The 21173-nt window shown below is 33.9% G+C and overlaps 1 protein-coding gene across 30 annotated transcripts in view; it reads left to right on the plus strand.

Moving 5' to 3' along the window:
• The first annotated feature begins 235 nt into the window (after positions 1–235).
• The window catches only part of LOC132757872 (uncharacterized), an 87871-nt gene continuing 66933 nt past the window's right edge, over positions 236–21173 (plus strand). For 3 of the 30 annotated variants that reach the window (XM_060749344.1, XM_060749342.1, XM_060749333.1), the window contains exon 1: positions 311–849. The gene's annotated coding sequence lies outside the window, so the exon portion shown is untranslated. Of the gene's footprint in view, positions 850–1325; positions 1346–1443; positions 1462–1829; positions 1847–21173 lie in introns of those variants that run through there. The other 27 variants (XM_060749328.1, XM_060749329.1, XM_060749337.1 and 24 more) reach the window with 25 other exon arrangements.

The raw sequence follows: 21173 nt of genomic DNA on the forward strand, positions 1-21173 counted from the left end.
TTGTTTCAATTATTCGACTTACGGTACTCCGTTAAAAAGAGCATTTTTTCAGGACATAAAATTGTCATAGTCAAGTATTTTTTGTTTACTTAAAAAATTTAAAGAATGGCATTTTAATTGTTGCAATTGAAAAGTTCTTTTGAATAAATAGAGTGTTTTTTCATATTTTTATAATCGACTCTGTATTTCTTTAGCTTAAGCGAAAGTTGCTTGAATGGTAATTTGTAACGCGGGCACTATTCAAACATAATGTTCTTTATGCGTGTTTGCCAATAACAATATTGATAAAACAGCTTACAATCGCCAGCTTAAATGCTTTACGGTGATCTTTTATGGTTAGATACATGATGGGAGTTTAAAATGTAAGTACATCTAAATTGAGCATGTCTGTTGCCGAACTTGAAACATTATATAGATACTAAAAATAAATTTGTAGAGACTGAACTTAATTAAACAACTCTTATGGATTACTATGGGATGTAATGTTTTTGTGATAAATGTAAAAACTTACACTGAATAATCTTTTCTTTAGCGTCTAAATTTGTAGAACGCGTTATCATGCAACGAGGTTGTGAGTTCAAACCTTAAGTGCCTACGCAGTGTTTTTGGCATCAACACCATACCGCAATATGTATTTTTTCATATTTCTCTAGTGCCTGTTTAACAGATAATCTTCCGATTCACATATTTTTAATTGCACCTGTACATTGTAAATCCAATTAAAAGACTTCAAAATCGAATAATGCATTTGCGCGGTCAACAGTTATGTGTTTGGTCAAATAACACGGAAGTGCCAGCTGACTTGGATCTATAATGGTGGCGTAATGCTTGTATACTAAGTAAAGCTCGGTGGGTACATTTATTGTTCATTTCCACTGCTATTCTACATGTATTCAGAATCCATTGACATTAGTCATTTTATTTTGATGCTAAAGTATTGTTTAAAAAACTTAGGACCAAAAACACTTTCATGAATAAATATTTTTTTCTTCAAGATATTATTTTTGAGTTAATCCCCTTCATTTGAAACAGAAAAAAAACTTATTATAAGATATGATAATCTTGAAAAAAAAGTGCTGTCTATTTTATGATTGATTTGACCCTAGGCGTTTATTGAAGTTTTGATTTGAGATGAAGTTTACAGATTAGATATAGATTGTATCGGCATAGCTGATAATTATAGTTGTTTGATGAAAAGGCTCGTTAAACATTAACCCTATACACATTGGTATATATAAAGTTTCAACAAATTGGGGCTTTAATTTGAATAAATGGACGATTTAAATCGATTAAATTTACAGATCTGTAATATGTATTATGTGGATGGGAACAATATAAATAAACGGTAAAGTATTCTTTATATCAAATAATTATTGAATAGGGATGTTTATAAAGTGGATTGTTATTGTGCACTGTTTATGAATAGGACACTCTATACGAAAACAGGATTTTGAATTATAGGTCGGTTGTTTAAAATCTAAGCTAGCAGAATACTTCTGTATAGTGAGTAAAGTGTGTAAAATTGTTCATATTTTACCGTTCACCTGCTGAATTTAACTCCCATTGTTTGAAAAGTCCATCAATTATTGGGATATATATCAGTCCATCAATTATTGGAATATATATCAAGTGAAGGAGCAAACACTATAGAGCACGAATGTGTATGCGGTGGTGGTGCTGGCAGTTGCACTTTTTCATTCATCGTATCGTGTCTAGTCAAGTCAGGCTGTTAGTTTACCAGTACTTGTTGCTGTCAGTTTACCAGTACTTGTTGCTGTCAGTTTACCAGTACTTGTTGCCTTCACTTTCGCAAGGAACAGAAACTTCTGTACATGCCAGAGCAGAGGTACGGTGCGAATTACTGTAGAATACATTTCATGATCAATCACAACGAAAGTGGCCAGCACCGCCCGGGAATCGAACCCGGGTCGTCCGATTGACAGTCCACCGCTCTACTTAACAAGCAAACGATGAAGTGTTTTATGTTGTTTTCCATTTTCAGTTTGACCTTTGCCGATGTATTAATGCCCCAATATACTTGTTAACTAGCAGTATTACAAAAATCGTTTGTTTCATCCAGGTGTCGCTCACGTTTTAGTTTCCTTTTTCAGAAAATGGCCATCGTCATCATTAAGTGATAACACATAGGTCTGAAACTAACAGGTCCATTTAAGAACAGCAATGACCTTGCTGTTAAGGTAACTGTATTAGGTTTCAATTCCCGACAGGGACGCGTTAACGTTCCCTCAAATGACACCGGAAAATGACACCGGAAAGTTCTTAAATATAATCAATGTAAGTTTATAGAAAAAATTGATCTCTGATAAATATAACATAAAAGACGAGAGTAATATTGTTTGGATTTGTTGATGATGCATGTGATAACTCACTGAATCTTTTGACTGGCAGAAAAAACATACCGGCAGAGAGAATATGCCTCACTGAATAATCTTTACTGGCAGAGTGAACATCGCTCACTGAGTAGTGCTCGTTGAAAGAGTGAACAAACGTCACTGAGTAGTGCTTACTGGTATAGTGAACATAACTCACTGAGTAGTGTTCGCTGACAGAGTGAACATACGTCACTCAGTAGTGCTAACTGGTATAATCATAACTCACTTAGTAGTGTTGGCTGACAAAGTGAACATGACTCGATGAGTAGTGTTCGCGGACAGAGTGAACATAACTGACTGAGTAGTCTTCGCTGACAGAGTGAACATGACTTACTTACTTACTAATGTTCGCTGACAGAGAAAACATAACTCACTGAGAAGACTTCGCTGACAGAGTGAACATGACTCACTGAGTAGTGTTCAATGACAGGGTGAACATTACTCACTGAGTAGTGCTCATTGACGGAGTGAACATGACTCACTGAGTTGTGTTCGCTGACAGAGTGAACATGATTCACTGAGTAATGTTATCTGACAGAGTGAACATAACTCACTTAGAAGTGTTCGCTGACAGATTGAACATGACTCACTGAGTATTGCTCGCTGACAGAGTGAACATACGTCACTCAGTAGTGCTTACTGGTAAAGTGAACATGACTCACTGAGTGGTTTTCGCTGACAGAGTGACCATGACTCACTGAGTAGTATTCGCTAACAGAGTGAACATGACTCACTGTGTAGTTTTCGCTACAGAATGACATGACTCACTGAGTAGTTTTGGCTGACATAGTGAACAGGACTCACTGAGTAATATTCGCTGACAGAGTGAACATGCCTCACTAAGTAGTTTTCACTGACAGAGTAAAAGATTCACTACGTAGTTTTGGCTGACAGAGTGAACATGACTTACTGAGTAGTATTCGCTGACAGAGTGAACATGACTCATTGTGTAGTTTTCGCTGACAGATCACTGGGTAGTTTTCGCTTACAGAGTGAACATGACTCACTGAGTAGTATTTGCTGACAGAGTGAACATGAATCACTGAGTAGTGTTCGCTGACAGAGTGAACATACGTTACTCACTAGTGCTTACTGGTATAGTGAACATGACTCACTGAGTAGTGTTCCGTGACAGAGTGAACATGACTCACTTAGTAGTTTTCGCTGACAGAGTGAACATGACTCACTTAGTAGTTTTCGCTGACAGAGTGAACATGACTCATTGAGTTGTTTTCGCAAACAGAGTGATTACACGTTACTCAGTTATGCTTTCTGTTATAGTGACCATGACTCACTGAGTAGTTTTCGCTGACAGAGTGACCATGACTCACTGAGTAGTATTCCCTATCAGAGTGAACATGACTCACTGAGTAGTTTTCGCTACAGAATGAGCATGACTCAATGAGTAGTTTTCGCTGACATAGTGAACAGGACTCACTGAGTAATATTCGCTGACAGAGTGAACATGACTCACTAAGTAGTTTTCACTGACAGAGTAAAAGATTCACTAGGTAGTTTTCGCTGACAGAGTGAACATGACTTACTGAGTAGTATTCGCTGACAGAGTGAACATGACTCACTGTGTAGTTTTCGCTGACAGATCACTGGGTAGTTTTCGCTGAAATAGTGAACATGACTCACTGAGTAGTATTTGCTGACAGAGTGAACATGAATCACTGAGTAGTGTTCGCTGACAGAGTGAACATACGTTACTCACTAGTGCTTACTGGTATAGTGAACATGACTCACTGAGTAGTGTTCCGTGACAGAGTGAACATGACTCACTTAGTAGTTTTCGCTGACAGAGTGAATATGACTCGATTAGTAGTTTTCGCTGACAGAGTGAACATGACTCATTGAGTAGTTTTCGCAAACAGAGTGATAACACGTTACTCAGTTATGCTTTCTGTTATAGTGAACATGACTCACTTAGTAGTTTTCGCTGACAGAGTGAACATGACTCACTTAGTAGTTTTCGCTGACAGAGTGAACATGACTCATTGAGTAGTTTTCGCAAGCAGACTGATTACACGTTACTCAGTTATGCTTTCTGTTATAGTGAACATGACTCACTGAGTAGTTTTCGCTGACAGAGTGACCATGACTCACTGAGTGGTATTCGCTACCAGAGTGAACATGACTCACTAAGTAGTTTTCGCTACAGAATGAGCATGACTCAATGAGTAGTTTTGGCTGACATAGTGAACAGGACTCACTGAGTAATATTCGCTGACAGAGTGAACATGACTCAATAAGTAGTTTTCACTGACAGAGTAAAAGATTCACTAGGTAGTTTTCGCTGACAGAGTGAACATGACTTACTGAGTAGTATTCGCTGACAGAGTGAACATGACTCACTGTGTAATTTTCGCTGACAGATCACTGGGTAGTTTTCGCTGACAGAGTGAACATGACTCACTGAGTAGTATTTGCTGACAGAGTGAACATGAATCACTGAGTAGTGTTCGCTGACAGAGTGAACATACGTTACTCATTGGTGCTTACTGGTATAGTGAACATGACTCACTGAGTAGTGTTCCGTGACAGAGTGAACATGACTCACTTAGTAGTTTTCGCTGACAGAGTGAACATGACTCACTTAGTAGTTTTCGCTGACAGAGTGAACATGACTCATTGAGTTGTTTTCGCAAACAGAGTGATTACACGTTAATCAGTTATCCTTTGTGTTATAGTGAACATGACTCACCGAGTAGTTTTCGCTGACAGAGTGAACATGGCTCACTGAGTAGTTTTCACTAACAGAGTGACCATGACTCACTGTGTAGTTTTCGCTGAGAGAGTGAACTTGACTCACATGACCAAAAGGGTCATGTGAGGTAAGGGTTCAAAGGTCAAGGTCATATTGACCATGTAGGTAAACATGTAGGTAAAAACGACCCTACCTACTTGTAGGTAAAAACGGTTTCCGATCATGCCAGTGCTAAGATACCATACTGTGTAATGCTCACCGAAAGAGTGAAAATAATTGACTGACAAATCTCACTCTGATAACTTAGTAAGTAGTGCTTACCGGCACAGTGAACAAAACTCATTTAATAACGTACGCGATTAACATTTTTTACAGTGACACTAATGCTATAGAGCTAATATATTATTTATTTTTATAATTATAATGCTTGCACTTAGGTGAACTCTACTCTTAAAAGTTTTAAATCACTCCAATATAGGTTCTGCTAATTTGGTAACTTAAGCTCTTAATTAATCACTGGTCATTGTGTACTTGTCTCTTAAAATTTAATGAGTAATGTTCACTCCAACATAAGCAGCTGCACTACTCCATGGACTAAACTCTTCTTTTCATTCAAAAGTGAGAGTTATTGGGTGTCTAAACAAGAAGTATCTTTTAAAAAGACACCCTGCCGAACTAAAACTGGTTTATTTGCATATCGTATCTTAGGAAACATGGAAATAGAACCATAATGAGCCTATTATTTAACTGAATGATTAAATTTTTAAAATATTAAAATCGTATTCATATGTTGGCACAAACGAAGTATTTTAAATAGAAACAAAATGTAAAGTCTGGAGTAAATCTTTTAAAAGTAAAGAAGAAATAAATAAGAATTGCAAGCAAAACAATTTATTTCGTATTCATTTTTTTCTCTTTTTTTTTCTTCGTCTCAGTTCATTTTTACCGGCATTTTAATCTTTATTTCTATTAGCTCAAAGAAAACATTTAAGTATTCAAATTGAAATTTTAATAGAAAGTTTATAAATGACAACGTTTGTTGAATCAATAGATTTGCATAACGAAGAGGACTGATAAACAGGATCATGAACGTAATTGTAGGTGGTGGTTTAGTCAATGTGTAACAAAATTTATAACTCATTAAAGCAGCGTTAAAAATAATCTGTAGCATGATGCATGGTAATACAGAACTTTAAATGTGTAGGAGAAGTCATTGTTAAACAGAATTTAATTGGATAGTTCGTTCTAGAATTCATTAAGATCAATTTAAAGTTAGACGCGAATACTATGTCAGAAAAAAACCTTTATGTTATTTTACTAATTTCAGAAAAACAATAAGAATTTTTTTGTTTTAAGTGACACAATATAAATTGTCCAAATTTAACTATATCAAAATAGTCACATGTTTAAAATAGTGGTAAAAATGTTTCCAAGCAAGTTATTTTTTCTATAAAGTATTGGCTACAGAGTTTTACCATTTACCTCAGTCCTAGGTGTATTTAAAACATTTATTTATATGATGTACCACTAAATATTCATTGGACCTTACACTGGGTTCCTTATTAATAAAATCTTATTTTGTTATCAAATGTTTTCATGTGATGATTGTAGGATGTTACCTGCTGGCAGATCTAGACAAGTTTCCATATTTGCTAATATTATAAAGTGGGGAAGGTAAAATGGCTGTAAAGGTTGGATGCATTTATCAGTTTGCACCCCAAATAGTGTACTAAGAAGTGACACCTTTTACTGCCTTTTTATACACATTAACAGTAGTCATACCAATGCATTGTACTGTACATATGTTATAACATTAGTGTAAGTTTTTTAAAATCCTGAAAAAACTGTGGAAAAAACTTTAAATAGACTGTTGTGAAATTTTCTACAATTTTAAGTACCCCTGATTAATATTGAACAAATGTTTCATGGTGATTGCCCTGCTGTTTGAATTTAGGTTAAAATATTCCTAGGAGTGACCAGAGTGGGTCACATCGGTTTTTATCGAATTTCTAAGAAAGATCAAGACTTGTTGAAAATTTACCAACCTTAAAATGAATAAATGTTGATAGATGCATGAATAGCCGAAATAAATTTAACGTTTAATTTCCCCTTCCATTTATTATTGGCTAAAAACGGCTTATCTGATTGAATATTGGCTGTGCCGGGATACATTTGGTAAATTATTTTCAAAAGTGTTAAGTGACAGACTATGTAACTGGGTTGAAAACTAAGATGTGTGAAGTTGGCGGCCTAGCGGCCTGGCGGCGTGAAGTTGGCGGCCTGGCGGCCTAGCGGCCTAGCGGCGTGAAGTTGGCGGCCCAGCGGCCTAGCGGCCTAGCGGCGTGAAGTTGGCGGCCCAGCGGCCTAGCAGCCAAAAATTTTAATGTTGTAAAAATGTTTTTTTAACAGTAAAACGGCATTTAATGAAGTTTTAAAGATAATTATTGTTATTGAAACGATATATCTAAAGAAAAAATCACTTTCAGAGATTTTTTTAAGTTTGTCATTTTTGTGAAGTTGGCGGCCCAGCGGCCTGGCGGCCTAGCAGCCAAAAATTTTAATGTTGTAAAAATGTTTTTTTAACAATAAAACGGCATTTAATGAAGTTTTAAAGATAATTATTGTTATTGAAACGATATATCTAAAGAAAAAATCACTTTCAGAGATTTTTTTAAGTTTGTCATTTTTGTGAAGTTGGCGGCCCAGCGGCCTGGCGGCCTAGCAGCCAAAAATTTTAATGTTGTAAAAATGTTTTTTTAACAATAAAACGGCATTTAATGAAGTTTTAAAGATAATTATTGTTATTTAAACGATATATCTAAAGAAAAAATCACTTTTAGAGATTTTTTTAAGTTTGTCATTTTTGTGAAGTTGGCGGCCTGGCGGCCTAGCAGCCAAAAATTTTAATGTTGTAAAAATGTTTTTTTTAACAATAAAACGGCATTTAATGAAGTTTTAAAGATAATTATTGTTATTTAAACGATATATCTAAAGAAAAAATCACTTTCAGAGATTTTTTTAAGTTTGTCATTTTTGTGAAGTTGGCGGCCCAGCGGCCTGGCGGCCTAGCAGCCAAAAATTTTAATGTTGTAAAAATGTTTTTTTAACAATAAAACGGCATTTAATGAACTTTTAAAGATAATTATTGTTATTTCAACGATATATCTAAAGAAAAAATCACTTTCAGAGATTTTTTTAAGTTTGTCATTTTTGTGAAGTTGGCGGCCCAGCGGCCTGGCGGCCTAGCAGCCAAAAATTTTAATGTTGTAAAAATGTTTTTTTAACAATAAAACGGCATTTAATGAAGTTTTAAAGATAATTATTGTTATTTAAACGATATATCTAAAGAAAAAATCACTTTCAGAGATTTCTTTTAATTTTGTCATTTTTGTGAAGTTGGCGGCCCAGCGGCCTGGCGGCCTAGCAGCCAAAAATTTTAATGTTGTAAAAATGTTTTTTTAACAATAAAACGGCATTTAATGAAGTTTTAAAGATAATTATTGTTATTTAAACGATATATCTAAAGAAAAAATCACTTTCAGAGATTTCTTTTAATTTTGTCATTTTTGTGAAGTTGGCGGCCCAGCGGCCTGGCGGCCTAGCAGCCAAAAATTTTAATGTTGTAAAAATGTTTTTTTAACAATAAAACGGCATTTAATGAAGTTTTAAAGATAATTGTTGTTATTTAAACGATATATCTAAAGAAAAAATCACTTTCAGAGATTTTTTTAATTTTGTCATTTTTGTGAAGTTGGCGGCCCAGCGGCCTGGTGGCCGAGCAGCCAAAAATTTTAATGTTGTAAAAATGTTTTTTTAACAATAAAACGGCATTTAATGAAGTTTTAAAGATAATTATTGTTATTTAAACGATATATCTAAAGAAAAAATTACTTTCAGAAATTTTTTTAAGTTTGTCATTTTTGTGAAGTTGGCGGCCCAGCGGCCTGGCGGCCTAGCAGCCAAAAATTTTAATGTTGTAAAAATGTTTTTTTAACAATAAAACGGCATTTAATGAAGTTTTAAAGATAATTATTGTTATTTAAACGATATATCTAAAGAAAAAATGAATGGAACCAAAGTAGCAATATATGAGTTGGTTATACAAATTATTCAATATATGGAACCAAAGTAGCAATGTATGAAACCAGGTGTCCTTCTATGAAACCAAATTATCAATATATTAAATCATTTTTACAATTATATATGAAACCATTTTATCAATGTATGGAACCAAAGTAGCAATATATGAGTTGGTTATTACAATATATGATTCCAATAATTCAATATGTGGAACCAAAGTAACAACGTATGGAACAAGGTGTTCTTAAATGAAACCAAATTATCAATATATTTATTCATTTTTACAATATATGAAACCATTTTATCAATGTTTGGAACCAAAGTATCAATATATGAGTTGGTTATTACAATATATGATACAAATTATTCAATATATGGAACCAAAGTAACAATATATGGAACGAGGTGTCCTTATATGAAACCGAATTATCAATATATTAATTCATTTTTACAATATATGAAACCATTTTATCAATGTATGGAGCCGAAGTATCAATATATAAGTTGATTGTCACATTATATGATACCAGATATTCAATATGCCCTTATATGAAACCGAATTATCATTATATTAAGTCATTTTTACAACATATGGAACCATTTTATTAATGTATCGGACCAAAGTAGCAGCTAGTATATAAGTTGATGTTACATTCTATGATAGCAATTGTCATTATATGGAACCAAAATAGCCTATTTTCAAGTCAACAAGTCAAAGACCGAGGTCACTGGGTTCTGTTATTACAATGCATAAACTTTTTCATGAAATCAATTATTATTTGACAAGTTATTTTTTAACTTTGTCAGTAGATTAACCTTGATGTGTCCTTCTGGCACTGCCTATTTTTGATCAAAGGTAAAGGTCGAGATGAACTTATTTTTTAAATATGTTTTTGTTAATGGTCAGTACGACTCAATAGCTTAAATTATGACATACAACTCCTACATATATAACGATAAGTTTTGCCTGCCCAGCCCATTTTAAGTAAATGTGACGTTAATTTCAAATATTTCCTTATAGTATGCAGTCAGTATGCAGTCAGTGAAGCACGATGTTCTTTAAACAAGGACTGTAATACCGGTGCAAGGATAGAATACAGCCTGTAAAAAAGTCCCGTCAGTATAATGACATTTTGGTTCAATATATTGCTACTTTGGTATCATATATTGAAGAACTGGTATCATATAATGTGAAAATCAACTTTTATATTGCTACTTCGGTTACATATATTGATAAACTGGTTTCATATATTGTAAAATTGATTTAATATATTGATAATTCGGTTTCATATAATAGCATCTGGTTCCATACATGACTTACTTGGATCCATATATTGAAGATCTGGTATCATATAAAATTACTACTTAAATGGTAAACGATATAATGTTGAAATATTCATAAAAGATGTACAGTATTTGTATGATACATGTATTACTAGTAATATCGACTTATAACAAATAAACCGGTTATTATATGAAACTACCGAATTCCCTCATTGATGCCTCAATGTTGTTGTTTTTTTTGGACACGGGTTGATATGCACTTGTGTACAGTTAGACATCATCATAAATGTAACAATATAATGAAGTTAAGTATGTTATATATTGATCCATATATTCAAGTTATAAATATTTCGTAATCGTAGTGCGTTTAAAATAGTTTGATTTTTAAAATGCTAAATTTAATTAATTAATTAATCACTTGACATGTAGCAGTTTGCTTTAAAACGAGGGGAACAAGAAACAAATAACAAAAAAAAAATAGAAAAAGAAATTGGGAAGAACAAAATATTTTCAAACGATCATACAAAAGACAGACAAAAGAAAAAGAAAAAAAAACAAAACAAAATAACATCATCACTATGTCATGTATGAGCGTCTGTAAGGCCACATGTGTCACAAATCACATTCGTCACAATTGTGAAGAATGAGATCACATTCGTCACAAATTTTGTGATGCATGTGATCCAATGTTTTAGACAATCACATTCGTCACGAGTTTAAAATCACAAATGTCACAAATTTGAGATAAATATTGTTTTCTTCAATGCTTTTCACTGAGTCACAAACGTCACAAATTTTTAGGACTGAAATCAATTATTGGAACTAAAACTACAGACATTTTTATCCCCTCCCCCGCTGATGAAATCGGGAGTGATGGGACTGTTTTAGCGTGTTCGTCCGCCTGTCAGTCCAGATTTAGTTTCCGCACTATCCGGCCATTGATTAGTTATTATACACTGTATATGGAATCATTTCGTTTCCACGCTATTTTTCAGCAACTTCTGGATGGATATCGATGCTGCAACTTTGTAGGAACCTTCATTCACAAACCAGTTGCACATATAACCAGCATATCTCCATTTCTTTTTAAAAACAGACTTATTGCCCCTTGTTGTTGTTGTTATTTATAAAACACTGTATATAGAACTATTGCTTTTCTGCGCTCTAGGAATTTCAACGAAATTTAGTTTAATATAAAGAGGAGATGCGCATCTCGAAAAATCTCGACGGGACACTAAAGGATTTGGTCCGACTTGAGGGTACGGTCGCTTATATGGGCTTTCCGGCGGCGACTTTAGATAAACACATAAACAAACAAACAAGATGTGCATATCATCATCATCATCATCATCATCATCATCAGTATTTCCCGTTTGGCCGTTTAATACAGAGTTATGATCCATAATTTATTATCATTTATTGTTCATAGAAAAGCATTAATTCAACCCTATTCTTCAACAAATCTGCTGAATAATTTAAACAAAACTATGTGGGTACATCTAATACCAAGCGGAGATGTGTATATTGACGGCACTTACCCGAAGTTAAGACCCCTGGTTGCTTAATATTCAGTCAGATAACTTAAGTATTTCATGTCTTCAAATGTTAAATATATCTAATTTTAATTGTGTGGGAACCTTCAATACAAAAAGGGCATGTGCATTATCGCCGTGACCTTGAGTGATATGGGCCCTGATAATTTATGCTTTAACCGACTATTTCCCCGGAGTCTTTATTCGAAATGTATCCTGCAATTGTTTAATTTTCAATCAGTATATGATGCTGTCGGCGGTAAACATTAATTCAGCGAATTTGCTTGCAAGATATTTGAATGACCTCGTGTAATTATAGCTTCGCAAGACCAATCATATTCTACAAGAAATGTTAAGTTTTCTTTAAGTTTATTTATTCAACTTCCTTCATGATTCTCATTTAACCCTTTCCTTTATAGATATTACTGGTAAAATAACTATATGAACCGCGCCATATTGAACCCTAGATGAGCCGTCAGTACTAAAGAACTCTGATATAATATAGGAATAACGCATGTTTCTTTTTTCGTGTTAAAATATCTGTAGAAACCCAAGGGATTAGTTGGTACCCGACCCAACGTATCCCGAGGGTTTCAGCAGTTGTTATGACACGGAACAATCATTCGTTAACGCTATTCTAGCATAAAGCATGCATAAATCTAACACAATCCATACACAATCAAGCAACATCACTGATTTTCCTCGGATTGCACGGGAACGTCAGCGTTGTATGTGACCGTGACGTCATTTCCGTTTTAGTTAAGCAGCGTCCGGGCCACAATGTATTGACGCTGTGCCACGGAAAACGTATATCAAAAAGGTGTTTTAACAGCGCATGAGCGCTAGAATCTCCTTGTTAAAAGACCTTTTTGGTCCTGTTAAAACACCCCGAAATCATGGTTATAACGGCAGTTTTTATGCTAGAATATAAAGTAATGAATAACAACATGGATTCCAAGAAGACTAAAAGCAAACTCACATTGCACAATACTAGCCGCAATTATAATACTGCTAATAAAGTTCACGAATTTTCATTGGTTTAGAGGCGGGATATATTTATAGGTTATTACAGAGGTCTGATGTGCCTTTATTCGATTTTGGCCCACTAAAAGAGCCCGAGGGCTAATACCGATCTTGTAGACCCATATCGCATTAAGGCACACCAGACCTGTTCTATAACCTTTTTATTGCATGTGCTCATTTATGTTTTGGTTTTCATTATAGAATTAAAAAAATCGTTTGAAAACATTGTTCAGCGACAATGTATAATTTATTTTAAAAAGCGAGGGACTTTTGACGTCGTCTAATGACGTTGACGTCATTTCCTCACAAACATTTGTTTTTAATATATTTTGGCGTTATTTAACTGTTTGGAGATTGTTTTTCAAGTGTTTCTTCAATTTTGCTTTTTTATCAAGATATATTTCAGTTAAACGTATTTTTTCTTATAAAATTGTCAATCTTTCCGCGTTTTTTTAGCAACCCGAAGTGGGAAATCGATATCGGCCCAACCGGAAGTCGGACCGATATCGATATTTGGCGCATCACGTCACCTGACCACAGTCATATTACATGGACAAAACTCATATACGTTTAAATTCACATTTTTTTTCTATTTATAGTGTTTGCCGTTGCGTATTTATAGGTTATTACACAGGTCTAGTGTGTCTGAATGCAATATTGGCCAAGAAGAGGTATTGGCCCGAGGGCTTTAGCGGTCTCGTAGGCCAATATAGAGGATATTACATTCGTGTCTTTTAACATTGAATTTATTAAACTCGTTGAATAAAATAATAAAATGCTCGGCAGAGCCTCGCAATTTATTATTTTATCAAACTCGTTTAATAAATTCAATATGAAAAGACACTCATGTAATATCCTATATTTATTTGATGCTAACTAATGAAATACTGTTCTATCAATGAAATATATTCATATTATATCAGTCACAGTGTGGTGATATAGATTTGGGTGATATAAGCCACGCCCACTCTGCGTACGTATTTATAAGTCTGGATTCCCTAAACATGCATTAAAAATAACTGTTTAATTTCATTCTAAATGACATATTTCTCGATTCAAATGTCCGTAATTTTGTAAGATTGTTGACAATGAGACCGCAAAAAGAAATATAAATAAATAAGGATTATTTTGCTTGCAGCGTTAACGTTTGCCGTCATATTGTTTACGCGCGCGTAGTCTCCGCGCTTCAGTAGTAAACGGTCTAAAAGCACTTTTCAAAAGGCACATAAAAATAAAAAGAAAATGTGTTTGCTTTTCGTGAATATGAACTATATCTCACATCGAAGTGAGAAAATGTTCATATTTTCACTCGCGCTACGCGCTCGTGATACATATTTCATTTTTTTTCTCACTTCTCAGTGAAATATATTTCATATTCACTCAAAACAAACAAATATCCTCTATAAAATTCACTAAACACCGTCGTTTGAAACTATCTAATCATAAAAGGCGAAAAAAGCTAAGACGCGTCGAAACGATTAAAGCGGCCCCGCCACAAAGACACGATCTGTTTAAACGAATTAACTATATTATTATTACTAGTGGAATAGATATGGAAAGTTCCATAGAGCGTCTGCAAGCAATTGGCACAGACTTGCAAAATCGTCTCAGGAAAGAAGGTTCCTAGATGTCAAAATGTCATACTCTTTAATTGAACCAAGATTCCTGAAAGTCTGCGGAAGTCAAAAGTCTGTCAGACCAAAAAAGGTTCATTGATGTCAAAAGGTCCTAATCTCTAATTAGATATCCTGAAAGTCAACGGGGGTCTCAGCTACTTTCCCAAACAATCATATATGGTCTCATTGGTGTAAATATGGTCATAATTTGTACTGAAACTAAGATTAAGTCTGTGAGATTCCTTTAGACTGTCGCTGTATGGTGGGAAGAAATTTGAGGGTTCACAGAGGTAAAAGATCACTTCCAGTTGAAGTCTGATACTATGCCGTGCATTGTCACCAAAATTTTTTGAAGGTTTCGAGAACGTAAGACGACTTGATAGCAATACCATTACGACAATGCGACAGTTCTATGAAGACAATACAATGCCGACGATACGATATTGCAACAAGTTAGTACGATGGCGATAATGCAATGGTGGTGAAAAGATATTGGTATCGTGATGTCGACATCACAATATCGATTTATTGCATTGTCGCCCTTGTACTATCGCACTGATATAACCACGATTGTCCTTATGATATTCCGTGTATCACATATTGAAAAATAAACTTGTGACATTTGTGATTCGCCTGTTTAAAAATTCTCAATTTTGCTTGTGACGTTTGTGATTGGCATTTTTACCCGATTTTGGTCAATCACATTCGTCACAAAAGTCATTTGTGACGAATGTGATCACATTCGTCACAAATTCATAAAAACTTGTGACGAATGTGATTTGTGACACATGTGGCCTAACAAGCGTCGGTTTCGAACCTGTGTGTGCATTTCATAAGAAGTTACAGTGACCCTGATTTACCAATTTAACCACTACGATGGTACACGTTTTTATTAGAAATTATACTATAATAGTCGTTGACACTTTCAATCTCCGATAATATGCAGACTTACCCTTTAATGGACTTTCCCAAGTACCGTTAGAACCAAATTATCATCTCGGGATAATAGGTAAAACAGCTTTTTTAAGAAGAGAATATAATACAAGATAAGAAGTACCATTTAAAACAACTTTATGACAAATTTGGTAAAGTTGTTGGTATACGATACGACTTAAAATTTTACCACGAGTTCGAGCCTAAGAAATTGTCTAACATTTTTCTTTCCTTATTTTATCAATTTTATGATATATGCAAATGAATTGGGATATCAAGGTAGTTTTGTTACAATATCTAATAATTTTAATACACAGATTATAATATTTTTTATCTTGTGTACATTGAAAACAAAAGAAAAAGTGAAATGAGAAGTAAATAAAAAAAAATAACACAACACAATAAAAATATTCTTCATACAGAAATAATTTTTGCGAATCGAACATGCCTTGCATTGATATTCAAATAGAAATTTAACTAACAGTCTTACCTACTGCGTTAAGTTGACAGTTGGCAAATTAGTAGTTTTTTTATTTATATAGTTGAAAGATGATAAATACAATATGATATCTGTTTTACACCGTTATAGTAGACTTGACCATTATGTTACTAAATAATTATAATTAAAAAATGTTGTTTGAAAATTTTCGTAATATTTGCTGGAAATCACTGACCAGCGAATTGTGTAGCTCATCTACACAAACGTTATCACAGATATTTATCTGACTTATATTAAATTTGCCATATTTTCAGACTATTTGTTGCCATAGCAACCAGAATTTTCAACATAGGAAGAAAAGAAAAAGACGTGCATAATCTCCATACTGCCATCTATCCATATATCAAGTTTCATAAAAATATTTTCAGTACTTTTTGCGTTATCGCGGGATCCAGTTTTGTGGACGGTACAACCGGTTTCAAACATATTAGAACAGAAAAGGCCCTATATCGGAAATGATATATGGGGTTTATTTAAGAAATAAAAAAATGGCCTTTCGGGGAAAATGCAAGCTTACGGACTGGTTGGTCTGGCCCGAAGCGCAGCTGAGGTCCATATACCTTCCGAAGTCTGACCAACTAGTCCCTAAACTTGCATTTTCCACGAAAGGCCATGTTTTATTTGTTCTATTATACCGATTCTAAATCCTTTCATCCCCTTGTTTTGTGCTGTCATTTTTACTATTATTTGCTTTCAAATAATAATTTTACTTGTTCAGTGTGTGAAATATCTCAAACCCTAAACGGATTTTGTGTATGCTCTTCTTTTAATATTCCGATTACCGATGATTTAGGAGTTGTGATTCCATTTTTGTTAATGAAATTCAATATTAATTTAATGTTTACTAGGCAAAATAACCCGGACTTTAAGAATTTCACAAACAGTATAAATAAAACTTATAACTAAATTAAAAAAAATCATGACTTTTGATCAACATGTAGTACATTTATGTCTCTGATAAAAGAGACAAATCGCCTATCCATTTTGACAGTTATCGTCTGTTTGTGTCGTCGTGAAATTCGCACGTCGTGAAAGCTACGTTTAACCTGCGGTCTGGAGACCGCAGGGTATTGATACGCGTTTAACTTTTGAGGCATGGAGGAGCACGTGACCTGTTTTCGGTACATGGAGGAGCACGGGATATGTAAACCTTACATGATTGGTTAATTGAACTTTCGAAAACCTGGCTGAATACCGTTTGCCGGTTCGTGACGGATTTACCTCTGGGGAATTAGGCAGAATTACATCTAATTAGAACAAAATAACTGTTACGTGATATTTGTAATTTTTGTTTAAATATTTTACCGTTTAAGGTTGAAAAACTTGAATGATGTGTTTGAAAATTATCAATGTTTCTTTAATAATATGAAAAAGGCAAAGCCTCAAAGCGAGCTCGATGCACTTTTTACGTGAAATAGTATGAAATAATCGCTCAATTTTATTTCAAATGCAGTAACGAGTGCGTGTGACGTCACACGTACTGTGTTAAATATGGCTCCGCCCCTGTCGTGAAATGAATAACGAGTTTTGAAAACGTTGATAAAACTTTGTTTATTTTGTTTCACTCTATAATTTTTCAAGCGAAATAAAGATTATCTAACGTGAAATAAATGTAAAACTTAAAACGTTTGCGATATTAAAATAGCGTACTTGATTTGTTTGTTTTGCACGTGCTGTTTGGCGCTACATTGTGACGTCAAGTAAACAATAATTTAAACGTCTGTACAGCGTTAACGACTGAATAAAAGATATTGGTGTTCGGATTCATTTTCTTAATTAGACCATTTTCTTTCATTCTAGATAGTTTTCACAACAAAATTCGACAAAAAATTGTTCTTATTTATCAGATTTTTCAAACAAAATGGCGCCTTCAATTATTATTTTTTTATACACAGCTTCCGTTATTCTGGTTCCCTGTCCAACTATGGTTCCCATAGACGTGCGCGGTTGACCAGTCTAGACATCCGTTTTCAGTCAGAATTCCTCAGTTTTTATCGTTATCTTTAAATTCGAAAGGTTGCGATGTGTCCAATTCGGTACTTTGGACGAAAGTTTTCAAAACCATCACTTAGCAGGTACTCGCGTTACCGTAAAGCTCGCTTTGCGAGCAGGCCCTTCGGGCCAGCTCGTCGAGCTCGCTATAAACAATTTATTGTCTGTAAAATTTGAGATACATACTAATTGAAATATTCGATCGTAGTGGCATATGCCATAATAAATAGAGATATTTTCTGCGTAAACTTGTGTGTTTACTTATTTTTTTGTTCGGAATTATTCATAAAATGGTAGGCCTATTGAATCATTTTTCTTAAAAAAGAAATAATTGTTTTATGTTCGACCTTCTCCGGTCATCAACGGTCACCAGTTTCCAATGACCTTCTCTATATTGATCGACTATATGTTGTCCCCCAAACAATGTTGAAAAAATAGTTAAATGAAATATCTTATATCATTTAAAATGTTCCCCGCAGGAATAGAAACCATTTTACTTGTAAGAATTATGGACCGCCCCCGGTCTGTATGCGGTTTTTGGACCGGATGACGTCATATTTGAATATAGAAGACCGTATGCAAATGAGGTATAATATAATTATTATCTCTCAATAATAGACTCCAAAGAAAATAGAGACTGCAAGTGTCAACTATATATATTTGCTTTGGAATATTGCTCTTGAGGGATCTCCACGATGTCCCATTACAGCCATCACGACACACATATAACGCGAAACAGCGTTAAAAGTAAAACATATTTTATGATGGTTAAAAGTCTAAAAAATAAAGAAGAAAAAAAATAGAAAAAAAAACAACAAAAACAAATGAAACCCACGATGTTGAAAACTCGGCATAATATCGTATCATCGTCATCGTACTTTCGACCTCTCGCCATAGTAGTTCCGTTGTTTCGTGACCTGGTAGCCTTTGTTCATTTAGTGTTTAGTTTCTTGCTCAAGAAATAACGGCTTGCCCCTGTCTTGGTTTGTGCCCACACGGTGAGCGATACATAGTTGACTATTTCGACGCGCTAACCACTCGCCATAACAATGACTTTATTTATTATATACATGCATAATTTAGTATTATAACATAATGATATGGTTATAAAGATATTTATTTCGTGTACAAGTTATGTTTTTATTTTTATTTTCAAAAGAATTTTAAAGAATATATGACCGTTATAAAATAAGATTCTATTCCAAATATTGGCACCATTGTAACAAAATGTATTTTTTTACCATAATTTATGCGGTGTTGAGGTATAACAATTATGCGATGCAGATGGAAAATGGAGCAAAACCTTACAAAGCAAAGGTACTGTATATATTATTCTGGGAATATCCGTAATATACAACACCATAAGAATGAAGTGTTAAAGTACAGCAATAGCAAAACGTTATATTTGACAAACATGTGATTCATGATAATAATGTAAACAACTACATACTTTTACAAGAACATACAACATAATATTATACAAATGTTAAAACAAATCAATGTTTAAAAATTACAAGTTAACGTTTTGAACTAACAAAAAATAGCGTTAAAATGACAACATGGAAACATTCAATACATTTTTCACCCGAATAACTTGTGCTAGCAATCAGAATCCCAACCATTCAACTTTTCAGTTTCATCCAATAACAAGGAGGTAATCATTTAGTGTATGACCATAGCCCCATCTGTAATCATGAGTTATTGTTAATAAATGTGTAAGCAAAAGTTATTTTGTAAAGTCAGTAAAGGATGACTTATACTCATGGATTGAACGGGATAATAAATTGGATGGGACAGAAAAAATGTTTTAAAACTTCATAAAGGACAATTCAAATTTGTTACAGAAATTGTACACCATATATTAGCCTGCGATCCAGTCTGCCATTCTTATGTCCTGTTCGGCTGATCGATATTATCAAAAAACACGAACAAGTATGAAATAACGCGTATGTGTTTTATTGTTAAAAAATCATTTCTACAACATTAAAATTTTGGCCGCCAGGCCGCTGGGCCGCTGGGCCGCCAACTTCACAAAAATGACATAATAAAAAAGTTCTCTGAAAGTGATTTTTCTTAAGATATATCGTTTAAATAACAATAATTATCTTTAAAACTTCATTAAATGCCGTTTTATTGTAAAAAGAACACTTTTACAACATTAAAATTTTTGGCTGCTAGGCCGCCAGGCCGCTGGGCCGCCAACTTCACAAAAATGACAAAATTAAAAAAATCTCTGAAAGTGATTTTTTTCTTTAGATATATCGTTTAAATAACAATAATTATCTTTAAAACTTCATTAAATGCCGTTTTTATTGTAAAAAAAACATTTTTACAACATTAAAATTTTTGGCTGCTAGGCCGCCAGGCCGCTGGGCCGCCAACTTCACAAAAATGACAAAATTAAAAAATCTCTGAAAGTGATTTTTTTTTCTTTAGATATATCGTTTAAATAACAATAATTATCTTTAAAAACTTCATTAAATGCCGTTTTATTGTTAAAAAAACATTTTTACAACATTAAAATTTTTGGCTGCTAGGCCGCCAGGCAGCTGAGCCGCCAACTTCACAAAAATGACAAACTTAAAAAAATCTCTGAAAGTGATTTTTTCTTTAGATATATCGTTTAAATAACAATAATTATCTTTAAAACTTCATTAAATGCCGTTTTATTGTTAAAAAAACATTTTTACAACATTAAAATTTTTGGCTGCTAGGCCGCCAGGCCGCTGGGCCGCCAACTTCACAAAAATGACAAACTTAAAAAAATCTCTGAAAGTGATTTTTTCTTTAGATATATCGTTTAAATAACAATAATTATCTTTAAAACTTCATTAAATGCCGTTTTATTGTTAAAAAAACATTTTTTACAACATTAAAATTTTTGGCTGCTAAGGCGCCAGGCCGCTGGGGCCGCCAACTTCACAAAAAATGACAAACTTAAAAAAATCTCTGAAAGTGATTTTTTCTTTAGATATATCGTTTAAATAACAATAATTATCTTTAAAACTTCATTAAATGCCGTTTTAATTGTTAAAAAAACATTTTTACAACATTAAAATTTTTGGCTGCTAGGCCGCCAGGCCGCTGAGCCGCCAACTTCACAAAAATGAC

Source organism: Ruditapes philippinarum, unplaced genomic scaffold (assembly GCF_026571515.1).
Source record: "Ruditapes philippinarum isolate M1 unplaced genomic scaffold, ASM2657151v2 ctg624_1_1_1_1, whole genome shotgun sequence".
Taxonomy (NCBI): Eukaryota; Metazoa; Mollusca; class Bivalvia; order Venerida; family Veneridae; genus Ruditapes; species Ruditapes philippinarum.